Genomic DNA, 21,200 nt, shown 5'->3' with positions numbered 1-21,200 from the left:
TAATAGGATTGTAAACTCTATAACCTTTAGTATTTTCATCATAACCAACAAAAATAAAAGGAGAAGATTTAGCATCTAATTTTTTTCTTTTCTCCTTAGGTTTGTGAACATAAGCTATGGAACCAAAAATTCTTAAATTCTGCAAATTGGGCTTTCTACCAGACCAAGCTTCTTCAGGAGCTTTATCCTTTAAGGCTTTGGTAGGTGTTCTATTAATTAAATAAGTTGCACAAGCCATAGCTTCAACCCAAAAATTGTAATCCATGTTTTTTGCATGCAATATACATCTTGCAATTTCCACAATGGTCCTATGCTTCCGTTCCGCCACACCATTTTGTTGTGGTGTATAAGGAATGGTAAGCTCATGTTTAATTCCAAAAGATTTCAAATAAGCATTAAATTCATTATTGACATATTCTCTTCCATTGTTAGTACAAAGAATCTTAATTTTAGAACCAGATTGCCTTTCTACAAACATATGAAATTTAGTAAACACATCAAGCACTTGATCCTTACTATGAAGGAAATATATCCATGTTCTTCTTGAAAAATCATCAACAAAGGTAAGAGCATACCTTAAACCTTGGATGGAGGGATTCTCCATGGGACCCAAGAGATTACTATGAACTAAATGCAATTTAGTATATGCCCTCCAAGATTGACCATGAGGAAAGGGTTCCCTATGCATCTTACCACTCATGAAACCATTGCAAACAATTTGAGAAGGAACAATAGTAGGCAATCCATCAACCATATTTGCTTTTTGCATCAATGAAATATAATCAGAATTGAGATGGCCAAGTTTTTCATGCCATATATTAAAATCAACAGTAGTAAGCAGAGAATACTTTGGAGGAGCAAATTCATAGAACTTGAATAAGTTATCACTATCCATTTTAGCAGTAGCAATAACATGATTATTTTTTGGATCAATGATATAACATATGCCCCTATAAAAGTTAATCTTATAATCTTGAAAAAGTTTAGGAACTGAAATCAAATTTGATTTTAATTTAGGAACATAAAGAACATCAAGTAATTTCCCCTTAGGAACATTCACATCACCAATAGCTTCAAATTTACAACTATGATTATTAGCTAATTGAACAGGAATATTAGAAGTATCAGGATGCAAAGATTCAAAACATTCTTTATGAGAGGTAACATGTTGAGATGCACCAGAATCAATAATCCACTCAAGTGGTTGAGAAACATTATAAGTACATGTAAATGCATGACGAGATGAATTACCATTATTATTACCTTTCTTAAAATGAGGTTTATGTTGTTGATTATTTTGATTATTTTGGTTCATGGGCTTTTTACCATTTTGCTTCTTAAAACAATTATTAGTAATATGTCCATCTTTCCCACAATATGTGCAATGGGGTCTTGTTTGAGAATTATTCCTTTGATTATTGTACATATTATTATCATTATTATTATGAGAATTATTATGATAGGATTTAGAATGAGATTGATAATTAGAAGATTTGTGATTATTATTATGATTATTATGATTATTATTATGATTATGATTATGATTATGATTATTGGATCTAAAATTATTATTATGATTTTGATTTTTACATAAAAGCATCTTCACTACTTTTAAGAGTACCAAATTGAATTAATTTAGCTTCCTCTTGATGCAATAAATTATGAAAAATATCACAAGTTAATTGAGTAGCTAAGCTAGGAATAGCAAGTTGAGAATGAATATTCGTAATAAATTGTTGAAATTGACGAGGAAGACATTTTTTAAGAATAAGATGAATTAAACATAAATCAGCTAGAGTAACTCCTAAATGAGTTAATTGACTATTAACAGAATCAAACTTTAATAAGAATTCATCCATAGTTTTCAAATCTGTATACCTGAGATCTTCAAGTTGATCTCGAAGCTGAATTTTTCGAGATTCATTTGAACTATCATAAGTTGTTTTTAAAATTTCGCAAGCTTCATACGCTTTTGTACAATTTCCAATTAGAAGATACAAATCAGGAACCATTTAAATACCAATTAAACCAAGTTCTTCCTCATTTTGAGCCTTCCATCTATCTTGGTCGGCTTGAGGAGCAATTGTAGCGGGCTCAAAGGTTTTATCAGTAGCAACATCAAAAAGGTGTTTGAAACGAAAAATAAATGAGATATGTGTTTTCCATGAATGATAATTAGAACTATTTAATTTAATTTCCAGAATTAAAATAGACATATTTGCAAAATAAGCTTAAACAATAATAGTTAATATTTATAAAAAATTACCCCTTTTTGGATTAAAAGACGAAAAAATAAATAACCTCCTTGATTTTAAACAAATTTAAGTTTAAAATTTAATTAAACAAACTTTATATTAAAAAAAACTTTAAATCTTTATTAATAAAATAAAACAATTTATATTGAAAATTTATAAAAAACTTTATATATTAAACACTTTATATATTAAAAAAAGTATATTAAAAAAAAATCATAAACCTTTTTTTTAAAACTTTTAATTTTTTTGAACTTTTTATATACTTTAAACTTTTTAAAAGTTTAATACAGGCTTTTTAAACTCTTTTTATATATTAAAATCTTTATAAACTTTCCTTTAAACTTTGTAAGAAATGAGAAGCGTATACTAATGAATAAGAAGAGAAACTGTAACTTTTTATAAATTTAAGTTTATTAGAAGTTTGTTTTATACATGAAAGATCTAAACTTTTTTTAGAAACTTAAAAAAACATAGAATAGACTTAAAATTGTTGTAAAGTCGATAAACTTTGAATAGAAGGAAGGTTCAAAAAGAAATTTTTTTTTTTTTTTGAACTTGCAGGAAGCAAATAGGTGCACAGGCATATACGTTAAAATCAGAAACTGATAGAGACGATACACTCAGCATAAACATGAGATGATGAATTATTGATATGGTAATAATAATGATTGAGGAAATTTGAAATATTTTGAAAGGTATAATAAACGTATGTAACAGCAAGGTGTAGAAACGTATTATGAAATGCAATAGACATGTAACAACAACTGCAAAATAAACGTATGATAATTATGTTGGACAGAGACAATTCGGTGCATAAAGACAAAGCATACAATGAATATTTTAGCAAAGCAAGATACTAATGAATGGAGTTGCACAAAAATTGCAAACGAAACCAAATAATAAATTATTACGATAAAACTCCTCCCAACCGCAACAAGAAAAGGAACATTTAGAGATAAGAAAATAGTGACTCTACCATGCAAGAAGAAAAAGCATGCAGCAATAGAAAAAAATAAAAATGAACGAACACTTAAACAAATGAAGGAATGCATAGAGAGCGAAGAGGAAGAAAAGTAGGCTAATATCAATTTGAAATTAATATAGATTAAAATAAAACAAAGAGAATTAGAATTTTGTAAATGAGACCAAAAAACTTGTTAACAAAATCCTACATAACAATATGAAATTTATTTTTATCAAAAATACTTGCAAATAAATGAAATGATAGAACCTGCAAACAAATAGAGAATTCCTTGGCTTAATAGTGAACCAGTTTTGGCAGCAAGCCTTCCAAAACAAGTTAGATAAAATGGGTTTGGCGGCAAGCCTTCCAAAAACAAAACTCAAACCAAAAAGAAGACTTTGGCGGCAAGCCTTCCAAAGCCACAATATTAAAACCAGAAAGAAGAAACTTTCGCGGCAAGCCTTCCAAAGCTTTTAAAAAAAAGCTAGAATCTAAGAAGATTAAACCTACAGGCAAACTTGTTAAAAAGTTTGAAAAAAAATTTAAAATCTGAAATAAGAACCTGCACAGTAGAAAATATTAGAGAAAGAACTTCTTCTCCTCTCAAGAATTCCTCCAAGAAGGTGAACTCCATAGAATGGTAACCTTCATCAATGTCAACTTAAAACAAGGATTAGAAGCCTGCTCTGATACCATGAAAGGAAATACAAGAGCAAGGAAAGAAAAATGAAATTCAAGTAAGTTTATTGATGAAGTAAATGTTACCAAGAGAAATGCAAAAACCTTGCAGCAATCACCCAAATGTGAAGATGGAGGCACAAGAACTTTTGAAAGGGGAAAAACAAAGAAAAACCCCTTGTGATATTATGAATGAGGCAATGCCTAAAATGAGAGAGAGAGAGAGAGAGAGAGAGAGAGAGAGAGAGAGAGAGAGAGCAAGAAGCTCTTTACAATATTGTCATTGAGAAGAAATGAGAGAGGATACATCTCTTAAATAGAGATGAGGAGAGGAGTTACAAAGTAACTCCCAAATCTATGAATGCCACCATTCATAAAATGTGTGTGCCATGTGTCCACATCCTCTTATGGAGGAAATCTAATATTCCTTAATAAAGGAAAATAAAAAGAAATGACTTGTCCTCACACATGTACTAGAGGACAAATTACATGTAGGAATTCCAAAGGAATATCCTAAACTAAATACAAATAAACCTAAGCTAAGTAAAGATTAAATATTCTAACACTTAGCCTACCTCTTTTTCCTCCTCACTGCTATCAAGTTTGAAAATATGATTCTCACTATTCTTCTCGTTGTGTTTCAATGGTGACTCTTGGACATCTTTAAAATTAAGTGCTACTCGAGTCCCTTCATGCTAACCATTCTCCTTCTAAACTAAAACATCTCACATTTTTTCTATCTTACATGCCTGACACCAGAATAGCCCATTCCACTTTAGCTAGAGCCTTGCCCATAATGTTTGTAGTTTTATTAGTGCCGTGAATGTAAAAACTTAACTTGTGCATCAACCTTTGATAATCTCTATTGCTCGAATCTACTCTCGAGTCTCCTCTTCTTGAAATTGTTTGTCACTCATCTTCTGAAGCAATTTTCTAGTTGTGGCCTATTGAGGCATGTTTTTGGGTCTTTGGAGACCCTTTCTTATACAATCTTATTAAATATTTTTTTACAAGATCGAGGCTCAACTTCAAATTTTCCTTTCCCACCAGGTCCCTCCTCTCACACGTATCTATGAATCCTTCTCTATATACCTCTATGTGTCCAATTCCTGGCGATGGCTAGGGGTTGGTGCCTCAAAAATTTTATTGGTTAAATTTACTGTTGTAGGGATTATCCCTTTCAAACTCACACATTCCCCTTCTACATGATCAACCCCTTTGCAATTTCAACAATGATCAAGGACTTCCTCAACCATAATTTGTTGATTTTATATCCTTGGATTAGTTCAAATTTTAATATAATTGGGAAGGATGAATTTTTTTCCCAACTAATACATGCTAATGTCCTTCATATCAATAGCTTCATCTTCTTTAATAAAGAAACTTAGCTTATTCCCTATTAATTGAAGTGCATCCCAATCCCAGTATTCTCTAGGGAGATTATAGTCTTAGCCAAACATGGATTTCATCTACTATTGTTTTGGTTGGGTTGAAGTTTGGCTCCCACTCTTTAATGAATAAACCCAATCCACCCATGAAGAAGGATCCATTGTTGAGCAACCAATTTTTTAGTTTGGAATATTCTCCTATGACAATATAAAGATGATAGGGAGACTCTCTCAAAAGTGTTGCAATTTGATTTATGGGTTAGGACAAAGTGTTATTGTGGGCTTCCTTGTTTGTTTATGCCCTTCTCTCCTTGTGTGAATTTATCCCAACACCCAAGCTCCTTTGGAGAACTCTCTACCAACTAGATTGGTCCAATTACTCAAATCCAAGGTTACAACTCACATGAGTAAGTTCAACCTGCAACATGCCTATTTCAATGCTCTTTACTTGCAAGGGACTAAGAAGGATTTGACATGGTTTACCAACTCCCTCCATGTGTTTTTGGTGTCTACTCCATTTCATTTCCCTATCATTTTCATAGTTCCTATAATTAAGGACTTGTATCCCTAAGAGCTTCTTTTTGCCCTCCTTTTATGGTTTTTGCTCTTTGGTTCTAAAAACTATCAAAGGACCCCTCAGAAGCTTTATAGATATGAATGCCCATTTGGACACCCTTCAATATTTTTGAGGTTAGGTGGTCTATTCTGTCCGTATAGGTACTGTCCCAAAAATGGCACTTTTCAAGGGTTTTGGACTTATGTGCATTCACTAATGGGGTTTATAGGTCTCAACACCCTATCAAGCCTCTACACTTGAACTGGGGATCTGCCTACCATCCATCCTCAATAAAAAAACACTTGGAACTATTAAATTTGTCCACTCCTGCAAGGAATAAGGTAAAGTGCAGTTTTGTTCCCTAGCTGGGCTATGGTAGAGCTCGCCCAGGGCATGATTTTAAAATGATTCAATGCAACTTCCTGGTCACAAAATTTAATATTTACACTGCACATAGACTCCATATCTTCAATCCCAAAGGCTATTGGGAACCCACAATGGGAATTTCAGATGGAGTCATTTTTAGGTCCTAAACCCCTTGCACAAACCAAGAACAGTGAAGAAAGGAAAGAAATTAAATACACCTACTAAACCTGAAAAATGAAATAACACAAATACTTTTTAACAACCACAACAAAAGGTACTAAGCCTCCATGAAAGTACATAATGAAAACTAGTCCATTTGGTACGGATTGCAATAAGCAATTTGAGAAATTTCAATGAAAATTCAAGAAATTACTTCAGTTTTCTATTGAAAATTCAATCATAGAGGTCCTAACTCTTTTAAAATGTTTCGAGTGGCCTTATATATTCCCACACAATAATATCCAACCACCAATCAGACCACTAACTACTGCTTTGAGCAAGTTTTCCAAAATTGCTCACATTTTTGACAAAATGTTGTCAAGCCACCATGACAACTTTTACTCTATAATGCATTTTGACAAATATGTGAAATCTTCACAATCTTGACCACCTAGGATGATTTCCTAATATCAAATAAACATCTTCAAAATCCTTATGAGGCCTTACAAGGAATTTTTATAAAGTTTGCTATGTGATGCCATTTAAGGCTTACAAAGGCACATAGGCCCAAAACAGAGTAAGAAGCTAAGTTTAATGGCAAAGAAAACTACAAAAAAAACTCAAAGAAAAATTTTGGACTCTTCAATATTCCTTTATTCAACCATTAACCCAATGAGGATCAGTCACACCAAAAATTGCAAGTTTAGTAAGACACCTCAGGTGCTCTTGCACCAAAAGACCATTCAATATGTCCTTCAGATCACAATGAAAATACCATGTCTCAGCACACCATTTTTTGACCCTACTAAAAGCTAGCCATTCTCCTTCCAACATAATAAGGAAGGTTGTTTCTCTAAAACAACATATTGTCTCCTTCCATTCTTGTGAGTCCAAAGAAAAAAACAATTCTATTTTTAGGTGATGAAGGACTTACCTTTTTTCTTTCATTCCTTTTCAGTGGCTCCTTTGGTTTTCATTCTCTGGAAAACATCCACTTGCTATCGTCCTTAGTCTTAGCCATTTTCCTCTTGAAATGAGGGAAAAAATGTTGTCGCCCCCCTCTACCTTTGGGATATCTTTATAGTTCAAAGAAAACTCCATATGTACTGTTATATTAGAATCCACTAGTCTTTTGATCCTCCCATGTCTATCTTGGTGGCTTCCAATCTCCATCTCTATTCTGCACAAAATATCATTCATTTTCCCACCTCCATTTGTTGCCATGCATATCTTCATCTTTTTTAGATAGTACTATTTATTCATTATAGCTTTTTATTTTGTGGTTCTTTCTTTGTATATTGTTCTCACCATTGTCTCTTGGGACTTGTACATTACATAATAATATTTTGTCTTTGCTAATTAATGTTCACATTTATTTGATCATTTCACATTTAAATCAAACTTGTATTATTTTATAGGGTAGTTAAGGGTAATCCAGGTCTAATAGGTTGTGAGGGATTGTTGAGAGATGATAATGGTGGGTTGATTTGGTGGTGGTGATCCCATTAAGAAGTTAGACCAATTACCTTGCTAAAGATATCGCAGCATACCGTGGTTTGAGCTTGGCCTATCAATTGAAATAGAAAAATGTTTGGCTCAAAGGGGATTCTAAGAATATACTTTAATGCCTTAAGGGGTCCCAATGTCATTCATGGACTATCCAAAGTTGGATAATTGAAGCCATCAAGATTATTGATTCTTTTGATAATTGTATCACTTCCCATGCTTTTAGGCAAGCCAATTGTGTTGTTGATTATTTTGCTAAAGTGGCGGTCCCAATTATGGACTAAGGATGATATATATTGCCATCAAAAGTTACAGATTTAATATTATATGAAAGGTTGCATGCTTATGTGGGAAGCATTGATTAATGGATATGGTTAACTCCTTGCATTGTATTTTTTGTGCCAAATTTCCTGACTCCCATGATTTATAGGTGTCTTTCTTACTTGTTGGAACTTGGAGTTATTATTTTCCTCAATCTCTGGTTACTAGTGTGAAGTGTAGAGATTCTATTATGGGGAGCAATAGGAACTATTGTCACGTCCCTATTTTGTAAATTATAAAATAAATTATATTTATTTAATTAAAGATTTTCTTTAAATTTCAAAAATAATAAAATACAAATTTTTATTTAAATTAATATTAATCATAGCTTTATTATCATATATTAAATATTTTATTAGAAAGCTTTTAATTTAATATTAAATATTATATTTACAAAACTAAAAGAAAAAACAAAATTATATATTAAAAACAATATTTTTAAGCTAAAGTAAAGTTTACATATTTTGGGGGGGTTGTGCACCGGGGGACGATGTCGCGCGAGCGTTTTCTGCAGAGGGCCAAGCTAGGGTTCCAAAACCCTAGCTCGTGATCGGGGGTTTCTGCAGGGTGTCCAGGGTGAGCAGAGAAGGGTGTGTAGTGCAGGGGGGGAGGGGTCTGGGTAGTGCGGAGAGCAGCGGAGGGCAGAGGGGAGAAGTGCGGTGGTCTGTGAGTGGGTGCAGGCTGCGCGGCTCGACCTCCTTTCTAAACAAGCAGCGAGTTCCCATGGGGCAAGGGACCATGGGTGGACCTCCATCCCAGGTGTGTTGGGGAGGGGTGGAGATTTGGGGGTGGTTTTCTCTTTCGAGCCCCTTTGGGGTTTAGGGGTTTGTCCTTCTTGTGTTTTATGATGAGTATTGGTAGGGATGTTTCAAAGGATCAGCCAGCCTTGGATTTTTGTGTTGTGGTGGGATCAAAACCCCCATCATAGGGCATGAAGACATTCAATAATAACCTTTATTCCTCAGACGTGGGATCTGGTAGTGCGGGGAGCTCTTGCATTTTGAAGATTAATGGTTGCTTGGAGAGATGCAGCAAGAGGCCAAAGCTGGTAATTCCTCCTAAGATGATAGCGGAGGACGTCGAATATTTTTCAAAACATTCGCTATATTGCAAATTTTTGGGAATGAGGGTTTCTTTGCAATTTTTGGAAAACTGGGCGCAAAGGACTTGGGCTGTGCAGGGGGAAATGGAGATTATGCTGCTGGCAAACAACTACTTCATGGAGGATCGCAATAGGGTTTTCGAAGGTGGTCCATATTTTTACAACCAGGTGGGGTTGTTAATAAAACCTTGGCATGCGGGGTTTAACCCTTCAGAGGAGCTCTCGAATAGGGTTCCTATGTGGGTTCGTTTACCTCATTTCCTTGTGGAATGTTGTTGAGAAGATGTGCTCTAGATGCTTGCCACTTTGCTTGGGAAGCTAGTGGGATCCTCTACGTAAACCCTAGGGAGAAAGGTAATGAACTTTGCACGTATTTGTGTTGAAATTGATCTTAGTAAACCCTTGCTAGATGCTATAGATATGTGCGCAGGATCTTATTCTTGGGTTCAGTAGTTGGATTATGAGACTTTACCTTTCCGCTGCCTGTTGTGTCATGAGTATGGTCATTTACAGCATAAGTGCCCTAGATATAAACCGATGATGCGCCAACCTCAGTAGTCGGAACCGAACGAAGATAGGGCTAAAAAAGGGAAAGCTCCTATGTCAGTCGAGGCTGGGGGTACTGATGGTTTTATCCCAGCTAGGACAAACAATAGGAACTGAGGACAAAAGAGGCCTTTGCAGGAGAGACAGGAGGAGGACACCTTCAATAGATTTGAAGTCTTGGATGACCTTGACCATGAGGAAGTTAATCCGGGGCTAACCCCTTTGGATCAAGGAGTGTCAGGAGGGGCCCCAGAAAGAGTAGTTGAGAACCTTATTTATGCCCTGCTAGTGGTTAGAAGCCAACAGATGGAGATGGATCAGCTAGTAGGGGTTCAGTTGGGACTCACTCCTGGGTCTAAGGTGAATTTGGCTGAAGGGGAGGGCTCTCCGATAGCTTTGAAGTTGGAACCGGCTGGGGTCAAAAGAAATAAGTCTTTCGCTCATCTGGGTTTGCATCAGAAAGATATTAAGAAAAGTGCATCAGAAAAGAGCTCAAAGGTGGGTAGAAAGAAGGATTTGGACAAGATTAAATTGATGGGGGCTTGAACAGTGGCCCTAGACAAAAAGATGTTCAGAATTCGATTAGGAATCATTCACGTGATGTCATATTTTTGCAAGAAACTAAAATTACAGTGGAGAGTATGATGGGCATGGTGCCAAAGATGTGGAATCGAGGAGAATGTCAGTGTGTTGGCGTAGCAGGCTCCTCTGGAGGGGTGGCCTATCTTTGGAACCCCTTAAGGTTTTGCCCTATTTGGTGGGTTGCCTCCCGATCGTCATTATCTGGGGTGTTCTCCAATTTTGAGCCTGGGGAATTCATTTTGTTTTCTAACATCTATGCCCCCACTAATCTTTTGGGTAAGAAACACTTATGGTCTCATATTTCTTGTATGCAAAGGATGGAAACTTCAATGCCATCCTTGAGCTAAGTGAGAAGAAGGGGGGGGGGCATGATGAGGTTGGAACCTTCTTCTTTCCTCTTGCAGGATAATATTTCCTTACTGCAGCTTGTTGACATTAAGCCTGGTAATGTTTTTTTCACATGGAACAATAGGAGGGTGGGAGAGGATTGGATTGTAGAGAGGTTGGATCATTTCGTGGTTTCCAGGTTTTGGATTGGTGGGGGATGGTCCACTAGTTTGAAGATTCTTGATTAGAGAGGGTCGGATCATTGTCCCATCAAACTGGTTTCTTCTTCGGCACAGGTTGCTCACTCACCTTCATTCAAATTCCAACTTATGTGGCTTCAGGATCCTACTTTGCAGGCTCTTATAGCGGAGTGGTGGAGGAAAGGGAGGCTGGCCTTTAGCACTGCCATGTACTCTTTTGCTAAGCAGCTGCAATTTGTTAAGTTTCAGCTCAAAAAGTGGAACCAACAAGGTTTCAGGAACATTTTTCATGCCAAAAAAGCTGCTCACGTTGTGCTGAATGGGATCACCAGCATAATCAGAGATCAAGGTTTGTCTGAGGACTTGCTCAAGGAGGAAAACAGGGCGGTCAAGGTGGTAGAGGAATGGGAGCTTACGAAAGAAATTTACTGGAAGCAGAGAGCTCATATTGATTGGTTGAAGGAGGGGGGCAATAACACTACTTTCTTCTTCAACTCAGTGAAAGCTAGAAGGCATGGAAATTCCATCCCCATTCTAGTTAATGATAGAGGAGAGCAATGCTTATCCTTGCAAGAGATATCTAGGGAGGCGTCTCAGTTTTTCCAGTCCCTCTTCAGGGAGGATTCCCAGGAGGAAACAAGGGAGGAGAACCAGGTTCTCGCTTGAATTCCTTCTCTTGTCTCAAGGGAGATGAATAAGAAACTTTTGTGTCCTATTTTGTTAGAAGAACTTGAGAGGATTGTCTTTCAGATAAGAAAAGGAAAAGCTTCAGGACCGGATGGGTTCCCAGCTGAATTCTTTCAAGAATTCTGGGATATTATCAACCTGGATTTACTAGAGGTGGTGCAAGAATCCTAGAGGAACTAGCAGATGTTTAGGGCACTAAATGCAACTTTTAATTCTCTTATCCCCAAGTGTGAGGGGGCTGACTGGTTAGGTCAGTTCTGCCCCATCTCTCTCTAAAATGTGATTTATAAAATCATCTCTAAGCTGATAGCAGATAGATTGAAGAAGGGCTTGAGGAATGTTATCTCTAAGGAGCAGAGTGGGTTTGTGGAAGGGCATCAAATCTTGGATGGGGTGGCCATTGCTACGGAGACCATTCACTCTATGGCAACCTCCAAGGAAAAAGCTATGTTTATCAAGCTGGATATGGCTAAGGAGTACGACAGATTCCGGTGGTCCTTCCTTCAGAAGATCCTTAAGGCGTTTGGTTTTGTGGACGAGTGGGTCCAGTGGGTTATGAGTTGTGTTATGACTACTTCTTTCTCTCTGCTTATCAATGGAGATCATATTGAGCTGTTTGGTGCATCTAGGGGTCTTCATCAGGGGGACTCCCTCTCCCCTTATTTATTCATTCTTATGGTTGAGGGTCTAGGGAGGCTGATTAAACATAATGTGGGCTTGGGTATTATTTAGGGTTGGAGATGGGGTAATGACTTGCAGCCGCAGTCCCATTTGCAGTTTGTGGATGACAGGACTCTTATGGGGCTTGCTCAGATCAGAGAAGCTAATAATGTGCGTATGGTCTTGGATGTTTATCTTGTAGCTTTTGGCCAACTGATCAACAAGGACAAATCTTCTATCCTCTTCTTCAACACTCCTGAAACTATTCAAACAAGGATTTCTCTTATCTTGATATTCCAAGTTGGCTCCCTGCCCTTGATTTATTTGGGTATTCCTATATCTCTTGGTAACCCTCCTAGGGATTCTTGGTAGGGTATCTTGGATAAATTCCACATGAAGGTTGAACACTGGACTCATAGATGGCTATGCTTTGTTGGGAGGACTCAGTTGATTTAGTCGGTGGTACAAGCTCTTCCAATCTATCGTTGTATGCTTCAAGTGGCTCCTAAGTGGTTCTTGAAGGGTCTGGATTCTCTAGCTAGGCAATTCTTATGGGCAGGCAATCGTTCCTCTTCAAAATGGAGCCTTGTCAATTGGGACTTGGTATGTAGCCCGAAGCAGCCGGGGGGGCTTGGGTTAAGACGGTCTATTCTTTTTGGGGAGGTGCTAGTAGCTAAATTGTATTGGAGGTGGTGTGTGGAGCAGGATCGAAGTTGGGCTTGAATTTTGGCCAACAAATATATGCAGAGGGTCCCAATGGAGGAAATCCCTTGATATCCGCTTCAAGGAAAGGGCTCTTCGATCTAGTATACTCTCAAGAGGGGGGCTTCTCTCATTAAGGCAGGACTCTTTTGGATTTGTAGGAGGGGGGAAGAGGTACTTTTCTGGAATGACTCTTGGGATGGATATCCTCCCATTCTTGATCAGTTCCCTAACCTTGGGAACTTGTGCCAAAGGTTTTTGGAGGCTGGATGGTCAAGGGTGAGTGACTTCAAGGCTGTTTATAGGTGTGGACGGATGGATTTGGAGAGGTGGAAGACTCCTGATGAGTGGCCAGTTGTTGGGACAGAGGAAGAGTGTGCGGAGCTGCAAGGCATTTTGGCGAGTAGACACTGTAGCTCCCTAAAGGGTAGGGATGGGCTAGCTTGGTCTCCAAATCCTAAGGGAGTGTTCACGGTGGCTAGTGGCTACCAGGAATTATTATATAGAGAGGTGAACTGGTGGAAGCAGGTATGGAGTAATGTGTCTTGGCCAAATTGTAATTGTTTTGTTTGGACTTTGGCTTTGAATAGATGTCTTACCTTGGAAAATATCCACAAGCAGGGATTTCTGGGGCCCTCTATTTGTGTTTTGTGTGGTAATGGGGAGGAAGATTCCTCACACCTGTTCTTCAGATGCCCCTTCTCTCTGCTTATTTGGCATTATTGGTGGGGGGTATGGAAGCATCCTTGTATCTACGTGGATTCTCTGGTGGAGTTCTGGAGTAGTTTGGGTAGACCTCCTATCCTGTCCTCCTTTCTTCAGATTGTCTGGTATATTGCGTCCATATTCATTCTGTGGCAGATCTAGCTTGAGAGGAATAGGAGGATCTTTCATGAGGTCAGATTATTTGTTCAGCAAGTTTGGAATAAGATCATTGCAATGATCCGGGAGACTATGGAAGCAAAATGTGAGGTGAACTTTACTTTGGGTAGAGATGAGGCTCATATTGTGACTAGGATTGGTTTGTAGGAGTTATCTCTGGCCTCAGCTTGTGTCAGGAGAGGTAGACGAGGCATGAAGAAGGTGCAAAGGGTGGGAAGGTGGATACCCCCTCAGGATGAGTTTATAAAGATTAACACTGACGACTCATCTAGGGGTAAGCCAGGCCCTGCTGGAGTTGGTGGTGTTGGCAGGAATAGTAGGGGGGAGGTTGTTTTCCTCTTTTTGGTGCATAAAGGGTGCCAGTCTAACAACTTTCTGGAGGGATTTGTGATTCTCTATGCCCTTGAGCATGCTTGGGAGTTGGGATGAAGGAAGGTGATTTGCGAATCAAACTCACAAATTGTTGTTAACTTATTGACTGAGCAGAGGGTGAGTGGGATTCAGTGGCAATTGGCAGGGATTGTTCAGCAGATTCTCCAAATTAGCTCTTTAATGGAGCAAGTGTCTTTTGTCCACATCCCTCGGGAATGGAATAGAGCAGCTGATTGTTTGGCCAAGTGGGCCTCAGAACATGGTAGGGACTAGAAAGTTAAAGCCTGGGAGCATCTCTCCGAGGATTACTGTCAGGACTTGCAGAAGATATTTACTGAGGACATGGATGGTTATGAAGTTGGATAATCTAGGGCTAGTTTGGTGGTCCTCTACTGGGGCCTTGGGGCTCTGGGTCTCTTTGTAATTCTTGATTCAGATTTTCAATAAAGTTTTTACCCTTTTATTCAAATTTTTTTTTTTACATATTTTAATTAATAAATAAAAAGAAAAGGTTCTTACTTACTAAAAGCTATCTTTTCTTTTATAAGGGAAAGAAACATTTATATAGGTAAATTTTTCTGTTTTAATAAAACTTACTTACATGCAAGTAATTTGTTTCCTCTTCTTAAAAGATAAAAAAGAAAGGCACTTCCTTATTCACGTAAGTAGAGATAGAAAGAAAAAGTCTTAGAATAGAGTTAAGACTAAAAGCTTATAAAAGGAAACATAAGCTTAGTAATACTTTAAGAAAAATGCACAGGTAAGCCTAGGAAAATCCCATGCATGGGTTATGAAACAACAAGTTAGACAAAAGGAATAAAACATACCACCTTAAATAAATGTATGTAATGCATGGAGGGGGCAATAAGAATGGATACAAGTTTATGGAGCCAATATTAGTAGTGAAGGGAGGGAGCAAGAGGTCGCTACGCCTCTATAAAGAAGGGAGAGGATTGTTCATTCTTGATGAAACCAATTCTGGTACTAAATATGGGTGATAGATCTATGGATCTAAGTACTACCACCACATGCATTGACTCCCTCTATTTGCTAGATTCTGTGCAGTTCCATCTCACAATTACATTCCGCACCTCTATAAGCTTCACTTTGGCAGGCAAGGGAAACACTCGCAAGGAATTTAGCCCTTATATCTATTGATAGTATTTTTTTGAGAGTTTGAAAGCCTTTTATCATATTCCTATCTAAAAATCATTTCACATCTTAAACCCTTGTGAGCATCCTTAACTTGCATGTACGTTCTTCAATCCATTGTTATTATTATTAATACTATTTTTTGTCATCACACTTTTGAGACTTTATTTACCAATTTTAATGCATAAAACTTAAGTTGATTTCTTTGTTATATTGGTTAGAAGTGGTTTGTCTTTGACAATAGGGAAAACATGAGCCAAGAAAGATAGTATTCATTATGTTCATCTTTTATATTGATGAGTTGTTATAAAGGTTCTTATTGCATTGTAGTTAGAATGTATTGCATTATCATCAGTACATAGCGATGTATAAGTTTTATTCATAGGATGGTACATATGTTGTGTAATGGTTATTGATTAAATTCTCTAGAGGTTATCTAGGAAAAAGATTTGTGTGCTAGAATATGTGGTGATCAAAATATTAAAATTTAGATCCAAAAGGCCAACATACAAATGAGGCTTTTGAGTGTAAAGATTAACTATCTTAAACTAGTTTAACTTCTCAAGATGTATCTCATTGTTCTCTATCTCATAGGATCCCTAAACTCAATATTTTTCTCTCAGATCAATGAGAAAATGACTTAGGAATGACAACTCCAAGAATGAGTGATATTATGATCTACATGCATGAATGCATTTTAAGATCTATATGATATGTTCAAGCTATGATATTAAGCTAGGATCGAGATAATGATATGGTAAAGATATTAACAAACTATCCTAACATAATATATTAGCATGGATATGTTATGATATGAAATGTTTCTTAATGCTAAAATGATATTCTAACAAAGAGAGGCTAAAATGCTTTATAATTAGACTATAATGTAGATGCATGAAACTTGGGTATGGTTAATGAAGAATGTGAGCTCTATTTATAGAGGAAATAGGGCAATGAATGGTTAAGATTGAATAATCTTAACAAGGGTAAAGATTGAAAGTTGTCAATCCATGTTTACAATTTTCACCAATGAAATGGTGACAATTGTCAACAAGAGGTGGCTTGAGAGGGGATGTGAGAGGCATTAAATTCTTGAGAAGACATGAAGGTCACCTTAGGAGGTTGGGTTACGGTGAGTTTAGGGTCATCCATTGGATAAAGCTTTTACCCAAGGGATAAACTCTTGTGCAAGGGTTAAATGGGATAAATAGGGTCAAAGCCATGAGTGCTTGAATAAAGCTTTTACCCAAGGGATAAACTCTTGTGAAAGGGTTGAATGGGATAAATAGGGTCAAAGCCATGAAATTCTCTAACTCGAATCTCTATCTTTTTTTTAAAATTTTTGCGATTTTTGTCATGTTTTTCATGTTTTTGGGTCGATTTTTCATGGTTTAGCACGTAGGAGTAGGCGTTTAGTGCATGCCAATCAAACATTAGCGCATAGAAATCTTAGGCTTAGGTTTTAGCATGTAGGTTGAATAGTTTAGCACATAGGTCTGAATTAATGCATACGAAGCACATAACAATGCATAGGATAGAATAGTTAGCACATAGAAGGTAATAGTGCATAGAGAGAACAATCTATCGTGTCTGATGTCTATTGTAGTGCATTGAGGTGTTTTAGTGCATACACTTGGATGTTTAGCATATATAGGGCAGTGTAGCACATTGAAGATTAGATAGCGCGTCAGTTGAAAAAGTTGGAAAATTTTGTTTTTCAAGATGACATTCGATGGCGATGGATCTGGTAGCTTGTTTGAATGTTTATATGGGTTTGTTGGAGTTAGTTTTATCTGATATATGGGTTGTTAGGTAAATTTGTCTGATATATTGCTTTGATATGGTGCACTGATATTGGCCACGATATGGATCATGATATGAGTTGCTATTTTGATAGGAATTACGTTATGAGTCACTGATATGGGGCACCGTTAGTTGCACTGATATATTTGATAGATATGTTTCACTGATATGAATTAATGATATGGTATTTTGATAGGAATCACTTATATGTTGCTCTGATATGAAATACATATATGATGCTAATTAGTTTCATTCATATGATGTTGATATGTTTCACTGATATGATGTTGATATGTTGATATCTGATCAAGCTTCTGGATATGTTATGCTGATATAAAATTCTTCGATATGGTGTTTTGATTTATTTTGTTGATATGATGTATTTTGATATGGAGATGATGTACTAATATGTTGTTGATTTTGTTGATATGATGTTGAGTTAGTTCCTTATATGAATTTTGATATGATTTTGATGTCATTGATATGATACCTTGGATATGATTTACTAATATGTTTCCTTGATTGATCTTGAGATGATGTCTTTTGATGCGAGATTTGTTGCTGTTATGTTTTTGACTGATCATGATATCATGCCTTTGATGCAAGATTTGCAATTTGAGTTGATTTGTTTTGATAAAATTGATTGAATCGAGAACTGATGGTTGATATATTGTAATTTATAGGTAGATCTCGGTGTTTTAAAGTCTCGGGAGATATTCCCAAAGCTACGGGGACTCATCTCGTGGTTGCCACAGGCCGATTGAGATATCATTGAGAGATGTGGATTTTCATCTTTGTTAGACATGCCCCAATATACCATTAACTGGGGTTTGTTGATAGCACTAGCAGTGAGGTGGCGCAGTGACATGAACACCTTCCATTTGGTGACATGGAAGATGATGGTGACACCTGAGGATTGTTACCGAATCTTGTGGATTCTTGTTGTAGGAAATTTGTTGCCTTATGAGCAGATGAAGGAGGGTGGAAAAAATACTCTATGGTGTGTGTTACAAGATGACCACATCAGTTGTTATGAGATCCCCTGGCAGGAGTTTTTGGACTTAGGTTATGCTCCATTTCCTTTAGTATTAGCAGGTTTCATCAATGGTTTCCTTTGTCCTGACCATAGGTCGAAGGGACTGGCTGTAGGATGGGGTTTGGTTTTGGAGGATATGGTTACATAGGGTCGCAGGTTTGAGTGGGGGTCCTGTATGTTAGCCCACCTATACATGGAGCTCCACCAGGTGGTGTATCTGAGATACACTAATTTATCAGTAGGGGTCACATTGTTACAGGTGTGGGCCTGGGAGCACATATCCTTGACCCAACCACTTGCAGATAGGGATAGACCAGTTGGCCGACCTTATGCATATGGATATATAGGTGTAGTTGTCCAGTAAAAACTAGTCAAACTAGAGCACTGGCACAGGGTTCTCAATGATATAGATATGGTCATCTAGAGACCATATCTAGACTATGAGGTATGGATTGAGTATGGGCTAGAGATGCCCTATGTCTACATGTCTCGATATCTAATTGGGTGGACGCCCTTCATCATTGAGAGGTTTTTGAATAGTCGCGTTCATAGGCAGTATGGGAGATAGCAAGGTATTCCTTAGGTAGACTATTTGTATACTCATCGACAACATGATGTTCCTGAGTCGGGGTCGATCATAGATAGTGCTACAATAGTAGCTGAGTATATGACCTTGGCAGGGCAGATATGGGATTACAGAGCTAGGGTAGTGGACGTCGAGATGATGGAGGAGTTATCAGTTTACTTCATTGTGCATATGGTAGCCCATCTATCTAATCCTACAGAGCCAATGCCAGCTTTTGATGATGAGGAGGAGGAGCAGCTGTAGAGGTGAGGAGGTCAGAGGTGGAGAGAGGATGATGAGGGAGATGATGGGGGAGACAGCAGTGATGGTGGATGTAGTAGGGGTGGTCTTGTGTTTGGTGTGGGTGGAGGTACGGGGAGAGGTGCGGTGCTAACTGCAGTGGGAGGTATGGAGGGCGGTGTAGAGGGTGGCAGGTGACCCACACAGAGGAGGAGATCCAACATTCTTCCTCCACCAACTCCTCGAATAGGGACATGTGCAGAAATGACTACTTCATAGGTACCCATCCAGATTAGCAATTCTTTACATTAGCAGGATGCACAGATCAGGGCCCTACAGATTTTTGTATAGGAATTGCAGGCATAGGTGTTACCATAGCAGCAACAGATTCCACAACTATAGATGGAAAGGGATACAACTAGTGAATAATAGGGACGAATAAAGGCCCTTGCTGACAGGTTAGATAGAGGAGCTGCATGCACCCCTCTTATGGACACACTCTGGGAGATACAGTACTCGATCAAGGAGGCCGAGTATTACCAAAATTTATATAGGGATCTAGTCCCTCAAGAGTGGAGAGCTCCTAGCTATGCGGCAATGGCTTCAACCTGATATAGAGGCAGGCATTCTCAGACAAAGAGAAGAGGTGTTATAGGGCCAGCATGATTCAATCCATCTAGTGGGGATCCATGAGCAGGGACATCCGCTGTGAGACCCTCTGCCTCAGGGGACACTTGATAGGCTTATTTTTTGATATGGATCAGTTTTGTGATATGGTCACTTTTATTGTATTTATCGACATGATACTCAGTTGTACATTGTGACCTTGTTTTTGAGATTATATGATATATGATGACGATTTTCTCTGATCCACATGTGATGTGTCATGATGATGATTTATTTCTATATATATATGATGATTCTATGAGGATGATTTGATATTTAGGCATAGATATGATGATGTTATGATGCTCATGATAGTCATATTTATATCCAGCAATGATGATGTTATGATGTTAATTTTAGATGTATTGATCACATGATGATGTATGGATGCGCATGTTTGTTTCTTGATATCGTGTTTTGATGATGTGATGATGAATGGATGCTATGGATATGTTGTTCATATGATGGTGGTTATCTATATGTTTTGAAGCTGATATATTTGATCTGAAAATTATTCATATGATAATTGTATACACCTAAAAATGGTCTGAAGATAATTAATTAAATATGCAGTTATTCAATGAATACCCCTTCCCAATTAATTGAATTCACAAATAATTTGATTAATCTCCCCATTCATATACTTGTAAATAAATTTGAATGATTTATTTATATAGTTCATTCAAAAATCCCCCTTTTATTAATTAATTCTAAATTAATTAATTTCCCCCCATCAATTTCATTCTTCTAATTCCTAGTTAAGTTTAACAAATTCTTAATTTGTTGATATTAATTATCTTTTGCTAATATTTGAATTTCAGAATTCAAATATGAGCACATGGCTCCTAACTTCTAACCACCTAACCTAACCATCCCCTAACCTTACCCATTCTATCTAATCCTGGATTTAACTAACCCTAACCTATCTTGCACATCCTAACCTCTTTTATCCTAACCTCTTTTATCCTAAACTCTTATAGGTTGGATATTCTCCCCTTGAGACACATGACACTTTTGCCACATGTCTCCTCCCATGGATACTTTCCCTCTCATGAGAAAGGTTCCTTGAAACTTGTCACCGCGGAGATGACAAGTGTTCCTTCCTCCAACCTCTTCTCCAACTCCCTCAATCTTAGCCCTTGATATCTTCAGATCGAATCTGGGCCATCAATTCTTGCCACCTCAACTTTGGCCTTAGAATTCCTATATATACCACTCATTTTGGATAAATATAGATCTATTGCATCCTATATTTTAGCATCATTACTATAGGCATTTTTATCTCAATCATCTAGTATAATTAGTATTTTAGATTAATCATACATACAGTCATGCTTCTCATATCATTTTAGATTAATCTATCTTAATTTTCTTAGTATTGCATTCATTTAATTTACGAATGTATAGATTAAATCCCCTATCTTGGTGTAGTCTAGTCACTGGTATTGCCTAGATAAATATGAGAGAAAATCTGTACTCGCATCT

This window comes from Cryptomeria japonica, chromosome 3 (assembly GCF_030272615.1).
Source record: "Cryptomeria japonica chromosome 3, Sugi_1.0, whole genome shotgun sequence".
NCBI classification, from domain to species: Eukaryota; Viridiplantae; Streptophyta; class Pinopsida; order Cupressales; family Cupressaceae; genus Cryptomeria; species Cryptomeria japonica.
The sequence above is the reverse complement of the archived record's forward strand: the minus strand, read 5'-3'. Positions refer to the sequence as shown.